We start from the raw sequence: 16,246 nt of genomic DNA, 5'->3' as shown, positions 1-16,246 counted from the left end.
CAGAAAATTAATCCCTATTCAAAATAATAATTAGAACTAGATGTATGTGTTGTCAGTAGGCTATTTGAATATGAATGCCCCTTTCCTCAATCCCAGATTGGCAGTGATGATTGTCTATGATATCAGATCCAGATAGAATGAAAAAAAAATTCAGATGGTAACCAAAAGGCTGAGAGCTCAACTTTTGGTAGTTTTTAAGTAGCTATTGCTTTGTGATGATGTTGAAATCAATGTAATACTGTGACAAACAACCAAGATTTTTTCAACACATCCTATAGAAAAAAACTTTAATGAAGTATTTTGGGAAAATATATACAATTATTAAAAGGTGTTTTCTCTCTCAATTTGCTATGTATGTATATGATACAGGGTAAGTACTAATTTTGCAGAGATGGCAGTTCTGTGGAAAGTATATTTGATGCCTTGGTCAAACAGTGGAGGCACTGTGGGGTGGAATCTCCCTTGAGGGGTCTGGAGGATCCTCTAGACATAGTTTCATCATATCAAGATTGCCAATTTTGTCATAAATCTAGATTTTTTTTTTCATTCTTGGCAGTCTTGACCTCTTTAAAGCCATTTGCTTTTGAATTTCAAATGATAATATAGTCTTTGAATTTCAATACTCTAATGCACCAGTGTTCCATGACATTCACTGTGTTAGCATTTGTTCTTAAACTGAGAATTTAGGATTTGAATTGGCCATCTTTAGAAACGATTATAAAGCCTGTGGACAGTCGACCCACGTCTGTAGCTGAGACCTATTTCTGAGATCACAACTCTTAAAAGCAAACTTTGGTTTGTTTGAATTGAATATTTCTTGAGGAATTCTGTCCTTGCACAGTTATCCTAGTGGAGCAATAGCTTTAATTGACATTTTAAATTAACCTTTTCATTTTGTAAATAAATCTGTAACAACATGATCAAATTGCAAAACACACTCAACAAAAATGCTTCCTATGAAGCACATGCTTGTATGATTGTCAATATATCTTTTTGCCTCCTTTATAGTGCTCTGATAGATTAAGCAGACCTTCTTTTCTCTATAGAAATGGTTCTCTGAATTTAATCGAAAATTAAATATGTTGTGTTTTGTTTTGCAGGGTTTGTTTTGGACAGCTGGAATGCGGTAGCTTGAAAGAGTCCATCATCCATGACGCGTTGGGATTATCATGATTGCATACTCCATTTTGATTTTAACCAGTGGCCAAGAGGAGTGCATGGTCGACAGGGAGGATTGGACTTTTAAAGACAGTACAACAGGTAGGAGGCCCATGAAGTCAGTTGGCTTCCTGACATCTTTACAAGACTTTAAAATGGAACACTAGCTATCGATTCCACTGTGTATTGCTTTTTAACTTCTTTCCCTTAATAGGTACAGCAGATGGCTTGACATAAAAGGTGCATTTTACTGTGAAACCTCAGGAAAACATGTGTAGTTTAATGGGTCCTTCATTTCTTGAGATGCACAAAGGTTAAAAAGAGAACATGCATTAAAGAGGTATAATAAAATTAATCACATAACTCAGAATGGCAGAATGGGACACACAGACTGTTCAGACATTATATTTACTGTCTCACTCAGGCAATGACAAGGTAAATACTTGTTTAGCCATAAAAAGAACTAAAAAAGAGATTCGATTTGCCAGGTTAGAATTCTTGCAAAAGCAATCACATTTGTGTTCTTTTTATATCCCCATCAAACTTCTGCTGTACAAACACAGATGTGAAGAGCACATTTCAAATTGAGATTCCCCTTACCAAAAGGACAGGAGGGAGGGGAAAAAACACCTTTCCTCCCCCAAGAAAATCTATGTGCACACATTTCTCTTGGCTTCTGCCTTTCCTTTGATGGGGAAAGTCACACTGAGTGCAGGGAAGGAGGTAGTCTCAGGTTTCTAAAGGATGGAACCATAACAATTACATTGGAATAATAGCCAGGCTCTATTTGAAAACCATGCTTATTTAGAGTGAGTGCATCCCAAGACTGTGATTCATTGGCTGCATGTTAGAGGATTTGTACAAAATTAGTTCAGTAATCTCTGAGGTTGACCATAATGTCCATGTTTTGGTGTTGAGGCGGGTTCTCCTTTTGTGATTCTCTCACACATACATTTCTGGGTGGCCTGGTACATTTCACAGCAGATATGGAGAGTGAATCATCATCATCATCATCATCATCATAGGCCATCACTTGTAGCTAAGTGTGATTGTCTTCCAAAGCTAAGTCCTGGCAGTGAGTAAGAATGACTGGATTCATATCCACCCCCAATTGTCTGGTTCATAGCTAGGGTTTTCCAAATTTCACAGTTCTAGCCCTGTTGCCAATCAGTCATTGCAATGGGACTTTTATTGGTTTTGGTTTGATTGGAAGATGCCTGTGGGTGAATTTATTTTATGTGTTGGGATTGGTACACAGTAACCAACACACACTCTTCACAGAAAGAGGTTCTAATACAGTGGCAGGGATACAGTCATGATTGTTTGCCTCTACTATGTTGCAGTATTTGTCCATCTTCACGGCCGTTGTAACACAGATCATGTTATCATCTACCTATTCTACCATTGAGGACTACCTCGGATCGTTCTATGTAATACAGAAAACACAATGTAGCTGTGTCTTTCTGGATGACTGCCTCCCATTCAGTGGCCAGCAGAAAGGATTGAATATTAGAGCTTCAATGCCACCAATAGTTATGACTGATGATGAGAAGATACAGCTCATGTCTAATGATATGATCAAGAACGTCAAATTCCCTGGAGAATGATAATGCTTCTAGAGAAGGGGTTCCCAACTTTTGACTCTCCAGGTGTTTGGAACTTCAGCTTCCAGAAGCCCCAGCCAGCTTGGGCAGTTGTCAGGAATTCTGGAAGCTTAAGTTCAAAACACTTGAAAGACCAAAGTTTAGGAACTGCTCTAGAGAATGAATTCCAGGATTGAAAGGATTTATAGGCATAGATTTCAGGCAACACAAGAAAGAATATAAATGTTCCTATAATCTTTGGAAGAGTTAAGGCACTCTTCAAAAAACAACCTCTTTATATAAAATGCACCGTTGTTGATTTTGGTGCTGACAGTGCAGCCAGATATTTTCTTCCTCTCCAGTGTCATTAGAAACTCTCATTTTAAAGTAACAACTAAGAAAATATGGCCCACTTACTGTATATTACTGCTTCTGCAGACATAAAACAATAATTACACAATAAGACAGCTTTAGAAACCTGATTACAAACCTATCATGCCTATCCTTTAAATTCAAGGCAAATGATTTAATTGGATGTATTTGTCTCTCCTGTTTTTTACCAAGACAGTGTTTTGTTGCTGTCATGGCAGGCTCCTGAATGAGGGGAAATAGCCAGGCTAATGAGTAGGAAAAGGCTACATATCATTTCAAATTAAACTCCCACAATTCTGTTGAAATGACTGAGATAAAATTGATTAAAAAATGGCTTCCACCCAGTCCCATTGAGTGAACGGCTTCAATAATGCTAAGCAGGATGCACATATTTGCAGAAGTTCAGAACACAAGACTGTTCAGTTTCAGTCAGGGTGGGGGAAATATAGCTTACAAGCTTTGTTTAGCTCTCCAGAACATTTATCTCCCATTCCTCATAGGCAGCAAGGGTGGCATTTTATTTTCATTTTTTTCATTACTTTCCCAGTTTATTTAGTTAATTTAGTTTGCCGGTCCAACACCAGATAATTATAGAGCTGGAAGAGCTCCCCATTCCCCTCTTTCACATAGTTTACTTGCTCTGATTCTTGTCACTCAAGGTGCCGAACACTGAAGCGATAGGCACGGCAAATGGTAGATTGAGGGTGTTATGGAAAGATTGTGGTTGAGCAGTGCCAAATCAGTTTATACAACCATTGTCAAGCCAGTAATGGAGTTTGGGGCCCCACAGCTTAGACTGACCCAACTTCTCAGCTGGCTCAAGGACATGCAGTTTAACTTTCAGCCAACCTGATCCAGAATACCTCAATGTGGATCAGCACTGACGTTTCTGAACTATAAAGATTGTATATGAGTGCCAGCTAGAATGAAACTTGCTTACCTTTGATAGCATTGTGCAGTCCTTGATCTTTCTCTTAGCTAAAGCTTTAAGAGCATCTTTTAAGAGATCCTTCACCTTGATGTCCTTGGCGTTATCATTTCTGATAAGCACAATAAAATCAAACTATGCCACATCTAAAAGAAGTGCTTTTGGAAATTGGCATTTAATTCTTATTTTATCTTTGTTTTCATAACTCACCACTTGCACCTTCTGCTTTCTGCTTGTTAACAAACCTCTTTGGTAACTATTTTTGGAAGCATCAGCTGCATTTTATTTCAAATTCTGTTTACACATGTTTTCTGCAACTTCACAGATAACTGTACTGCCAACTTCACAGATAACTGTATTGTTTCTTGTTTTCAGTTAATATATTGTAGGTGATGAAAAGAAATATACTGACAACATGTTTTAGAAGCTACCACTCCCTGTTAAACCATTTATTAAGTATTTTGAAATCCTTGGGGGGAAAGAAGCTAAATGAAACATACTTCATGATCCAAAAGTGTTAATGACAACCAATATGACAGAACTAGAAACACATGTAGCTCTCCCATTGAAATCAAGTCACCATAAAGGTACTTTGATTTGGCTAAGTTGTACCTTGATGTATTTACTACTGAAATATTTTGATAGGTGGAAAGTGTGTTATCAGAGAATATATATAGCTCAGGAAAAACAGAGATAATTGTTGGTATTGTGATCACCACACTGTATATAATGGCTTCCTGGGCAAGTCTACAAGCTAGTCTTTGACCTGGTTTACTTATTTCATGTCAAAAGCATTGCATAAATAAGTATAAAACTGATAAAATAGAGGAAGCACAAGTGGCTAATAATTTTTGACAAAATTTGACCTGGTGCCAAGGTTTCATGGATTTATTACAATCTGAAATAATGTCTTTCAGATTAATGGCATCCATGGCCCTTTCCCATACGCACATTAGGTACAATGTACATTAGCTTTTTCACTAATGTCTTAGTTTCTCTTTGTTGTAATGTCTTTCTGTATTTGACCCAGCAAAGTGTAGTGTATGCATCTTAATTAGCCTACATACATATCCATATATAAATATGTTCACGAATGTGAAATTTGTGTAATCACTGTATATTCAGAAGCAAAGAGTTTGGGGACTATTCTGTCACTTCTCCCACTTAATGCAATAGGAAATATATTCAATAAATTTAACCCTAATGATAATGCAAAAGTTATAGATCTTTCTTTGAGACGTGTATTAGAGTTTGACCTCTGTGCTTCCTATATTTTCTGGGTTCTCCCTCGCTTTTCTCCTCCAAAGTTAATCTGAGGGATTTTTAAAAAAAATCTAGTTGCATAGGTAGAAAGCATGCAACAGCTCTCTGTTTTCAAAGCCAATTATTAATTTTAAACAAATGTAAAGGCTGCAATCCTAAACATGTGTGTTGGGGATTTAGACCTATTAAGCTCAGTGGTATTTCCTTCAAAGTAAGCTTGCTTATCTCAGCACTGTAGTATTCTGCCAGATCATAATCCATCAAATAAAGGGAGGGAGAAACAAAGTACAGCAGCTTAAAAGAGGTTTAGATAGCTTGATAGCATGGAACTCACTGTATAGCTCTGGGAGCCACAACAGCCCTAGGCAGCATAATCAATGATGAGGAAAGCTGGAAGTTGATGTGCAACAATATCCAGATTCGTAGCCCTGGTGTATCCATTAGAACTGCATGCTCAACTGCATGCTCATAAGGCCTCCTAAGTGAAATTATTCTTATACCCAAGCAATATAAAATGGACTAGAGAGAGTGAAAAGAAAACAGAGTAGACAGGGGAAGGATGGCACAGAGATTGGGAAAAGCTTTAATGAAGATAGGACAGTCAACCAGAGGGGAAGAACTGAATAGAGATTTAAGGAGCTGGGAATGCCCCCCAATACTCAAATAAAAATGCTCCAAAGTTATAAAGAAAATAGCAGCAACAATGTCAAAATAGAACTTTCAGTGATTTCCTATCTGGATCAAAAGAAGTGTGAGAGATACAGCAGACTATGCAAGTCAGCTAAGAGTTATTTCACTACCTTGTGAAATCTGATTTGGCTATGGTGGTCCATGCCCTAGTTATCTCTAGGTTGGATTACTGCAATGTGCTCTACATGGGGTTGCCCTTGAAGACAGCCCAGAAACTATAGTTGGTCCAAAGATCTGCAGCCAGACTACTTATGGGAGCTGGTTACAGGGAGCAGTCTACCCCCCTGTTTACACAGTTCCACTGGCTTCCAATAAGTTTCCGGTACCAATTCAAGGTGCAGGTTATCACCTATAAACTCTTAAACGGTTCGGGACCTGCTTATCTCAGTGATCGCATCTTCCCCTATGAACCAGTGCGTACCCTGAGATCATCCGTGGAGGCACTGCTCTCTCTCCCTCCACCGTCTCAAACACGGTTGGTGGGGATAAGGGAGAGGGCCTTCTCAGTGGTGCCCCCCCCCCCAGCTCTGGAACTCCCTCCCTAGGGAGATCAGACAGGCTCCTACTTTATCCTCTTTTTAGAGACAAGTAAAAACCTGGATGTTCCAGTGTTCAGCACTCTATGTCGGCCCTCTTATTGTCTACCTCAATACTTTTGATAACAGTATTCCGAGCCCTGTCTACTTGATTGTTGCATTTTCCATGCGCTCCCTTCAGGATGTATCGCAGTCATTGAGACTGAACCTCAATTATGTTCCTTTTCTCATCCATATTGTTTTGATGTTGTTTACGATTGTGGTTGTTTTTATATTTTATTGTTTGTTTTATTTATAACTTTTTGGGCTTGACCTTGTAAGCCGCCCTGAATCCCCTTGGGGAGATGGTTGGCAGGGTATAAAAATAAAGTTATTGTTATATTATTATTATTATTATTATTATTATTATTATTATTATTATTATTATTTTAATGCACTTTTGAAATCTTCACTCATTAATTCAGTAGTGGGTTGTTGTTTTTTTATAGTTGTGTTGTAGGATGAGTCAATGTTGTCTTGAAATATAGGGTGGCTGACTCACTACGTGCCTAAGATCATGTAATGGGGTGACCTGAGCAATCTTGCTGAGATGGATGAAGAACAGCCATTTCTCCCAATGATGTCTGCTTTCTCCTCCTGCTCCTTACTATGTAAATCAAGGAGGAGTCACCAAGTAATGTACATGATCAGATGGATTTGGACCATTATCTCCCTATTCCAAGTTCCTGCACTATAACCATTGCAGTGCACTGTACTATATTTCCTTCAGACCAGTAAATAGTTGCAAGTCCGACACATATGGTAATGGTAACCATCTAGCAGACAGGCAAGCAGTGTTATAATTAAAGTGTATACTTTATAGATCACACAATCTGAGGAGACTATGCACAATAGTCTCCTCAGATTTGGAGAACTGAAATGTGACAATCGTATTCTGGCTGGCTGTGTAGTTTTGTATTTTGTAAATATTAATAGATAAAATTCAAATGTACAAATCAGTTTGCAAGGACATTTAGTTTCTAACTAGGAAAGTATGTTCTGCATATGGGTGGGGTTAGGGTTAAGGTGCATGCATTTTGGAATGATAAATTGTGAATGACTGTACTCATGGACCAGTATCTACAATTTCTGTAAGAATTTTCTAGCTCCTTCAGGAAATTCTATGGCATACTTACTGGAGGACGTAGAAAATTCCTGGAGATTATACCTCTCTGGAAGTTTTTACATCCTCCTGGGTGACTCTATATAATAACCCAGCAGAAATCATTCATCTCATTGGGATTCATTGTTATCCTTGGTTTCTTATTTCCACAATGGGTTCAGGAATGTATCTCCTGCAGATCTGGGGACTATAATATATTTTGCTGCATAATGCATAATGCTTCTTGACATCACCAGGACCTATCAATAGGTCACATGTTTTGGACCAGAAATTTCAAAGATTGTCCTGACCTGGCAACCCTAGACATGAACTATTTAACAACAACACTCAACCATTCTTTCACAGTGTCTGGATAGACAGTTCAGGGTAGACAATATTGCTAATCCTGTGGTAGGATCCCAGATTCCTACCCAGTCCTGAAATAATCAGCTGTAGCCTTCACAGAACACACAGAGGACAAGATGGTGGTGTAACCTAAAACAGGAAAACAGGCCAACACCCAGGGAAGCTGGAGGTTTACATTTGGCTGAACTCCACCCTGGCCTTTGACTTCCTCTTCCTGCAGAGCACACATACATTAAAAATGTCATCTGGTAGCCCTGTATGGAAACACACATCTAGATTATAATGACAATATAAGTGAATGCCAATTTGTCCCAAGTAAAGCAGACCCATCAACAGGGCTTCTATACATGGCTGTGTCTCATTTAGTAAATGGCTCTACTATATTTGGAACTAACAACTGAATTTAGCCCAGTGTTTTAAGTTTTTTTTTCCAAATTCTGGAGGACTGATATATCATGTTATAGCTGTCCCTGATTTGTTAGAAATTTTTAATGTTACAAACCTCATGCTCCCACCATTAGAAACGCTATTAATTCTGTTAATGTCTGCCTTGCATTGTGTTCCTCCCACACTGTTAACAGCATCTGTGCTGGTATGAGATGTACAGTTTGCTGTAAATGTTTTCAGTTTCCGCAAATATGATATTCCAGAAGGAGCAGCCTAGCAGAAAATGGTCACCAAATGGAAATATAGAAACTTTGCTGATTACAATATTTTTCCATACCCATTAGTACGAAGGTTATTTAGAATGAAAGATACTCATTCAAAATGGGATAATGAAACCCAGCTAGTAAAATCATGGAGTGGGGATATAATGCTACCAGCCAGATATTTTCAAATATTCATGCTATCTTATTGATTTCATTACTAGCCTATAACCTGTACCTGTATATTTCTTGGCTTTAAGAACTGCCATTTTTATTTGATGTTAGTCACTGTCATGTGCCAACATGAATACTATAAAAGAAGTGCATATATTGCCTCAATCAGGAATCTGAATAGCAGATACTGGTTCCTATATATTTTCCTGCAATTTTCAGGCATGTTTATTCATCATGACAGGTTCAAAATATAAAGCCAGTATATAAACCTAACATGTGTAGATGTTTTTCAGAAATACCTTAGGTGTATATAAAATCTAAAGGTTTGGCTGTGACAAATTTCCTAACACAAATGTCACACTGATATATTTATTGGCAAGGCAAGATTAGTTAAATCTTCCTGTTCCATACACATGAGGTAGCAAGTGAAGTTTTCCTCTACATCATATATGAAATTGATTCTGCTATAAGACCTGTCAGGGTTTTGTAGTGATACATTCAAACAGCTTTGTGCCTCCTTGTAGCTAAAGTGATGCCTCCTTCAACTGTCACATTCTGTCATGAACAAATTAAAATAGGACATCATATTTCCAAAAGTGTGTTGCATGACATTGCTGAAGAAAATCTTAGAATATTATGCCAGTAGGTGTTGAATGTGTGTGTGTGCACTTATACATCTGTATTGTAGCTGGCTAATGCAATCCTCTCATTTGCTGTCTATATAAATTTAAATTGGGTAAATGTTAAATCTCACTGGTGTCAGTTTGTTGAGAATCTACAATGTACTTTTGACTGATTGTAAAAAATAATAAAGTACTAAGGCTATTGTGTATAATTACACATTGATATATTTTTATCGATTTTCAAAAATGTCAAATTCTCTCTCTTTCTATGTGTGCGGCACATACAGCTATGCTGATGAATTTTGCAATCTCCTTCCCAAACCTCTTTGTATAGTAGCATTTAAGAAGCAGTTTGGCACAGTATAAGAAAGGTGGGATTTGTGTGCACTCTAGATATTGATGGACAACAGATCCTAGTATTTCTCATAGTTTCCCAAACTGCTTCTACACAGCCACATAATCTGGATCACAATGTAGATTAGAGAAATATAGTTCCATTCTGGAGAGTCTCCACACAGACCTTGGGAACAGTCAAAAAGCTCCCACAATGTCCACAAAACTTTCCTCATGCTGAATCAATTCAAAAGAATGACGTTTTTTCTTATTCCATTGGAAAAAACACACCAAACTGCTGCAGCTGATCAGGTGAGAATCAGCAATAGAACTCATCTTCCAACTCAAAAAGGGGGGATGATTTCCTCTCGGGGGGGGGGGGGGGGGTAATTTACCTTCCTGAGAGCCTGATATTCAGTTCTTTTGTCCACATTTTCCACAGGGGGCGCTGTTTATACTAGTGTTGCATGTGTTCCGAATTTCGGCTCTGCTGCATCCATGCACTGATCAACTGCAGCACATTTTTTGCTGATTTCAGACATTCTCCTGACTTTTTAAAAACGTATTTTCCACATGGATGTGTGCTGCAGCATGCATTAGAGGTGTGCATGTTCTAGCAACCCCACCACCCCCCCCCCCTTATAATCCATATAATTCTGGATTTTATAGCATGTTTAGATGGGGCCAAAGTAGCTATGCTTGCTAGAAGTTACCTTCTAGTCACATCACTATGATAAATATTAATTCACATGTGCACCTTGTCTTTTCCTACCCCTGTATGAGAGAAGCACAAGAACCTCACCATTATCCAAGAAAGTTGTCTGCTCAACCTGAGCCCTAAAATAGAGTGTGCGTGTGTATATGTATATGTGTGTATGTATATATATCCATATTTATATACCGCCTTTCTCAGCCCGAAGGCAACTCAGGGCAGTTTACAAACGGCAAAATTGAATGCCCCCAATAACATAAAATATAATTAAAATATTAACATAAAATATAAACTATATAAAAACAATAAAACACAAGCCCTCAACGTCTCAGTAATAAAATCATTTTCTAGTCGCATTGTCTAATCATTGCATGGATCTAAAATTGCCTGTTGCACTGCATCTGCAAATGCTTGCTCAAAAAGCCAGGTTTTGACTCTCTTTCTAAATGTTAGGAGGGAGGGGGCCAATCTAATATCCCTAGGGAGGGGGTTCTATAGCCGAGGGGCCACCACTGAGAAGACCCTGTCTCTCATCCCCGCCAGTTGCATCTGCGAAGGAGGCAGGACTGAGAGCAGGGCCTCTCCATATGATCTTTGAGACCTAGATAGTTCATAGGGAGAGATACCGCTTGTCTTGATCGTCTGGTGTGTGTGTGTGTGTGTGTGCATATATATATATATATATATATATATATATATATATATATAGTGTCAGAAGTGAATTGAGAACATACTAGAAGTCACTTCTGATGTGAGAGAATTGGCCATCTGCAAGGATGTTGCCCAGGGTTACCATCCTGTGGGAGACTTCTCTCATGTCCCCGCATGGGAAGTTGGGGCTGGAAGTTTAGCCCATCTCGTGAATTCAAATGACCAACCTTCAAGTCTTCAGGTCAGCAGTTCAGCTGGCACAAGGATTTAACCCATTGTTTCACCATGGCTCCGCGATTTATATGAAAAAGTGAGATGAGCCTGCTCTAGTGTGTTTATGACTTTTAACATGCTCTTTGCGCTCTATTGCATAATAACTGATGTTCTGTTTTCCTCTTTAGATTGACAGTGACATCTGTGTTGTTTCATTGAGGTTAAACCTAAGGTTATTTGAGGGTTTGTCAATACTACATTTCATTTCACTCTTTTTTTGTTTTTACAGTTGTAAGAATTCTAGCCCACTCTTGACACCTGAGCAATAATTACGTTGTTAGGAAAATTTCCTAGATCATGTTGACAGTCTTTTAAGCTTCTTGAAACTCCTCCTTCAATTATTCCCTTGATCAGTGTTTCATGAATAATGCTTTAGACATTTTTTCTTTCTATTCATAGCCAATGATCACTCAAGATCCAAGATGATGCAAGTCTAAGTGAAATGCTATTAAGTGGAAGGTTTTCTGTTGTATTCTGAGGCAGCGGGAATGGTGTATGATGGGGAAAATGAATTAAAAGGACATACCATATTATTAATCTGAGCAGTTTGCTTTATTTTGGTTCATTAGTAAAATGAACCCATTAGTAAAAAGCTTCCTGAATTTGTATTGTACATGTCAGACCTGAAACATTCAAATTTTGGAGGTATACCAACTTTATCATGTGATCTATTTGAGACAGAGGTATTTCATAAACATCAGCAAAACACTGTGCTGAAACAGTGAATGAACCTAAGCTTCTTAATGGTAATAGAATCTGCTCTTCCTTTCATTTTGGTGATGATAGTCAATAGAGCCAATAACGGGTGGGGAGGGGTGTGTGAACCATACTGGGTAGCATCAGCAGAGGGGATATACCAAAATGAATAGCAATTAATATTTTGTGCAGATATTTATTATTTTAATAAAAAATATCTCTTGTGTTTTATATGGCCCCCTGCTGGCACAGCGGGTTAAACTGCCGACTTGCTGAACTTGCTGGCCAAAAGGTTGACAGTTTGAATCTGTGGAGCAGGGTGAGCTCCAGCTGTTACGTCCAGCTTCTGTCAACCTAGCAGTTCAAAACATTAAAGTGTGAGTACATCAATAGTTACAACTTCTGCAGGAAGGTAACGTACTCCATGCAGTCATGCTGGCCACATGACCTTGGAGGTATCTTCAGACAATGCTGGCTCTTTGGCTTCGAAATGGAGATGAGCACCACCACCCCAGACTCAGACACGACTAGACTTAATATCAGGGGAAACCTTTATCTTTACCTTGTAGTGTTATATATAAGCACAAAAACATTTTGGAGGTCAGGTTACATATACTGTATCAATACAACTACAAGGTTAAATCTCTACATTGATTTAATTTTTGAATCTTCTAATGTGTATGCATTTTGGTCAGAGCTGTCTTTATTCCTCATCTACAGTGTTGCTTCAAATCATGTGGTGATGTGTCATATGTGTTGTTTTTTATTACTGCTGTTTTTTAAATAGTTGTTGATTTTGTCATTTTTTTCTGGTATTTTAGCTACAGTACTGTTGTATGGTGTGGTGTGAGAGGGAGTCGTGCAGCTTTATTACTGTTGCTGCTTTTTGCCCAATGGACCTTATCAGTTCTGTTCAGGTCAATAATCTATGACCCAAATGCCTTTAAAGGATCCCTCAGTAATATTTGGATGACATGAAATTTCATAATCTTGTTGCTGAAATATGTTTCAATTAAAGAACGGGTTGAATCTACACCAGTTTATTACTCTTGTGTGGTTTCTTTAAAAGGCCTTTAGCATTCTCCCCATCATTTAATGACCTTCATCAATCATAACATTTCTGCTCTAGAAGAAACTTGAAAGTGAGATAAAAAGCTTCTTGAAAAGCAGTGAACCCATGAAACGTTAATACATTGACTAATAAAATTGACTAGATTGCTATGTTGACATTATGCAGATGAGTTGCTTATAAACGCTGATAAAGTACTGAGTTGCAACAGGCTTAGCTTTCTTTTGGCAAAATCACACATGGTATCTTCACTTTTTCCCAATATTCAAATCTTCACAAGACTTCCTAAAAGGCATGTGTTAATTTTCCCCCTGGTTTCTGCATTAGTTGGCTTGGTAGAAGCATCTGCTAAGAGACTTTAGGCCACCGTTGTGATTTTCCACAAAACATCAGACTAATTCCATGTCAGGAACAGAGTGGAAAATTTAAAATATTGGTTTGAAAACAAATTTGCCCAGTAGACAATCTGCTCTTGTGCATGATTCAGAATTGCTGTAAGCTATTTCAACCAACTGTCTTGTTTTAACTTGTCAAATTATTTGATTTGTTTTTACTCCATTTAACTTATTTAATAAGGTTTTGAATTATTTTAGAGTGATTAAATTGATCTTATTGTATGTTGCCTTGAGATCCCAGAATGACAAATTAAAATTAAGATGAATATTGGTGCTAGTGGTTTTGTAGAAATCTCTTGGTACTAGTGCAGCTCCCTGTGGGATGCCATCTATAGATGTCAGACCCGGTCCCACCTGTACTATAGCGGAAATATTTTATGCCATTATTTCAGTGAGAAATCAGGTGTCCATTTCACAAAACAATTCTAAAAAAAACCTGTATGGCCAAAGGGGGCAAAAGAAGACATGATTTTGCCTAAAGCACGTATATGCTGCTATATATGTATAGACTCAACTATAGAAAAATGGCTTTAATTTAAATAGATGCCTGCTTTTTGTTATTAGGTGACTTCAGGTTGTTCCTGTCTTATGGTGACCCTAAAACAAACCAATCATGGGATTTTCTTGCCAAAATTTGTTCAAAGGATCTTCCTCTGATACGGAAGCTCCATCTACACTGCCATATAATTCTGTATAATTCTGAGTCCAATTTATCTGCTTTGAACTGGATTATATGGCAGTGTTGATCCAACCTCTGATAATGTGACTTACCCAAGGTTACCTGATGAGTTTTATGACTAAGCAGGAATTTCAAACCTGTTTTTGATTGTCGAACACTCAACCACTACACCAGCCGACGCTCACAAACATATCATACTGCTTGCCATTGTGGAGAAGGCTATGGGCTGCTTCCTGTGTTGTCTTGATGTTGATCGACAATTTCAACACTTTTCCTCATTTAAGGATATTAGGGTGATCAAAACTGGGTATTCTTTGAGAGGACTCTCCTCTGGAAAAAAGGAGTCAGGGTCCTTTACCTATAGTTTGGCCTTAGCCAATTTATTCTTTTTGAGTATTTAACCTGTCTGTAATATACTGGCATATTCCAGTTGAGAAACACAAACTTTCAGAAGGTTCATATAGCTTTATTCAGGAAATGGGACTTGATCAGTTCTCGACAGAAATGAAAACATTTCAGTTACACGGGATACTTAAAGCACACAGCAGTTCAAATGTTTCCATGGGATTTCCTGCCATTCACAACAACCCGAAATATTTCGTCTTCCTGGATCTTACGCCCCCCAACCCCCATACCTTGGCAGCTCATGGTTCATTTTCTTTCCCCAACATTCTGTGGCATAGAAGGCTGAAGACTTTGTAGAACTATAACACCTGTGATTCCACAGCATTGAGCCAGTTAAAGTCGTGTCAAACTACATGAATTATGTACTGTGGATGCACCCTTAGTGAGCACCTGTAACATTGTGTACTGGTACATTTGCTTCATCCAAGCCAAATACATCAATATGTTTTTGGATCATTCTGACTTGAAGGAGACATTAAACTGTAAGATATCAGCATAACTGTAAAACGCATTTCTCATCCTTACCTGCTTAAGATAGAGCAACTGCCTCCCCCTTTAGAAAATTTAGAGACTATAACAAAAAATTAGAAATTAAATTTCTTCCAGATTCATCTGATAGACCAGCTCATGCCATGTCCTCTCCCCCTTATCAGATGGTGTTGGACTAATTTCCAAAACCTATTTTGCCTTTCTTCATGCCGGTGAGAGAGATAAAACTCCATGTCTCTCTTTGCAAAGGTGCAAACATCTTCATTCTTGGAAGGGCAGCTTTTCCAAGCATACACCAGTTTGACCAAGTACTCATCTTGACTGGAAGGACAGTAGCTGTTGCGCTATCCAACAGGTGTTGGGCTCCTCCAAGTTCTGAATTCCATGCCTTCTGCTTCTTCCCTACAACGGAGAAGGTAAGGAAGGAGTGGTGGACTGAACTATGGCTTTGAGGAGTAGCTTTATTTTTTTCTCTTGAGAAAGACATGATAGGAGAGAAGCTGGATTAGTAATTATTTCCTAAAGACCATGAGTCATTTTCTCTCTAGGGCTTTAAGAAGATACAGCACATGTATCAAATGCAAAGACCATGGAACAAATCCAGCCCACCAGATCATTTTATGTTGCCTACGAGGCTTTCAGGCCAACATAGTTACATTTACACATTTACACAGCCTTATAATTACAAATGGCCCTTTGAAGGCAACCATAAGGATTATGTGATCCTCAGTTAAAAGGAGTTTGACATCCCTTGAGTAGGGAGACTTTGACTGAGGGCTTTCAGTCCCAATAGCTAGCCTGTTGGCCTATGGCTTTGATGTACTCCAAACCGATCTAGAAGCAGAAGCCCATTGCTGGTGGGAATATTCATGATTCTGGCAGGTGGATATCTAAGACATTCTACAAATCAATAGAATGGCACTAAGAAAATATTATTATTAAAGGGGAAAAAAGCCAAATATTTCAGAAGCAGTTATTTCCTGTTAATGTTCTGAATTGAATCAAAATTGCTAGGAACTCTGCTTTTCCATCCTCATCAAGTGATGTGAAGGGTGGGAAACTA

The 16,246-nt window shown here is 38.3% G+C and overlaps 1 protein-coding gene across 3 annotated transcripts in view; it reads left to right on the top strand.

Annotated features, from left to right (window-relative positions):
• LINGO2 (leucine rich repeat and Ig domain containing 2) overlaps window positions 1-16,246 on the top strand; it is a 785,688-nt gene that overhangs the window by 538,405 nt on the left and 231,037 nt on the right. For all 3 annotated transcript variants that reach the window (XM_060762533.2, XM_060762531.2, XM_060762532.2), the window contains one exon: window positions 1,101-1,260. The gene's annotated coding sequence lies outside the window, so the exon portion shown is untranslated. The remainder of the gene's footprint in view (window positions 1-1,100; window positions 1,261-16,246) is intronic.

The sequence above is a fragment of the Anolis sagrei genome, chromosome 2, assembly GCF_037176765.1.
Source record: "Anolis sagrei isolate rAnoSag1 chromosome 2, rAnoSag1.mat, whole genome shotgun sequence".
Lineage (NCBI taxonomy): Eukaryota > Metazoa > Chordata > Lepidosauria > Squamata > Dactyloidae > Anolis > Anolis sagrei.
This window is presented reverse-complemented; position numbering and strand designations above follow the sequence as displayed.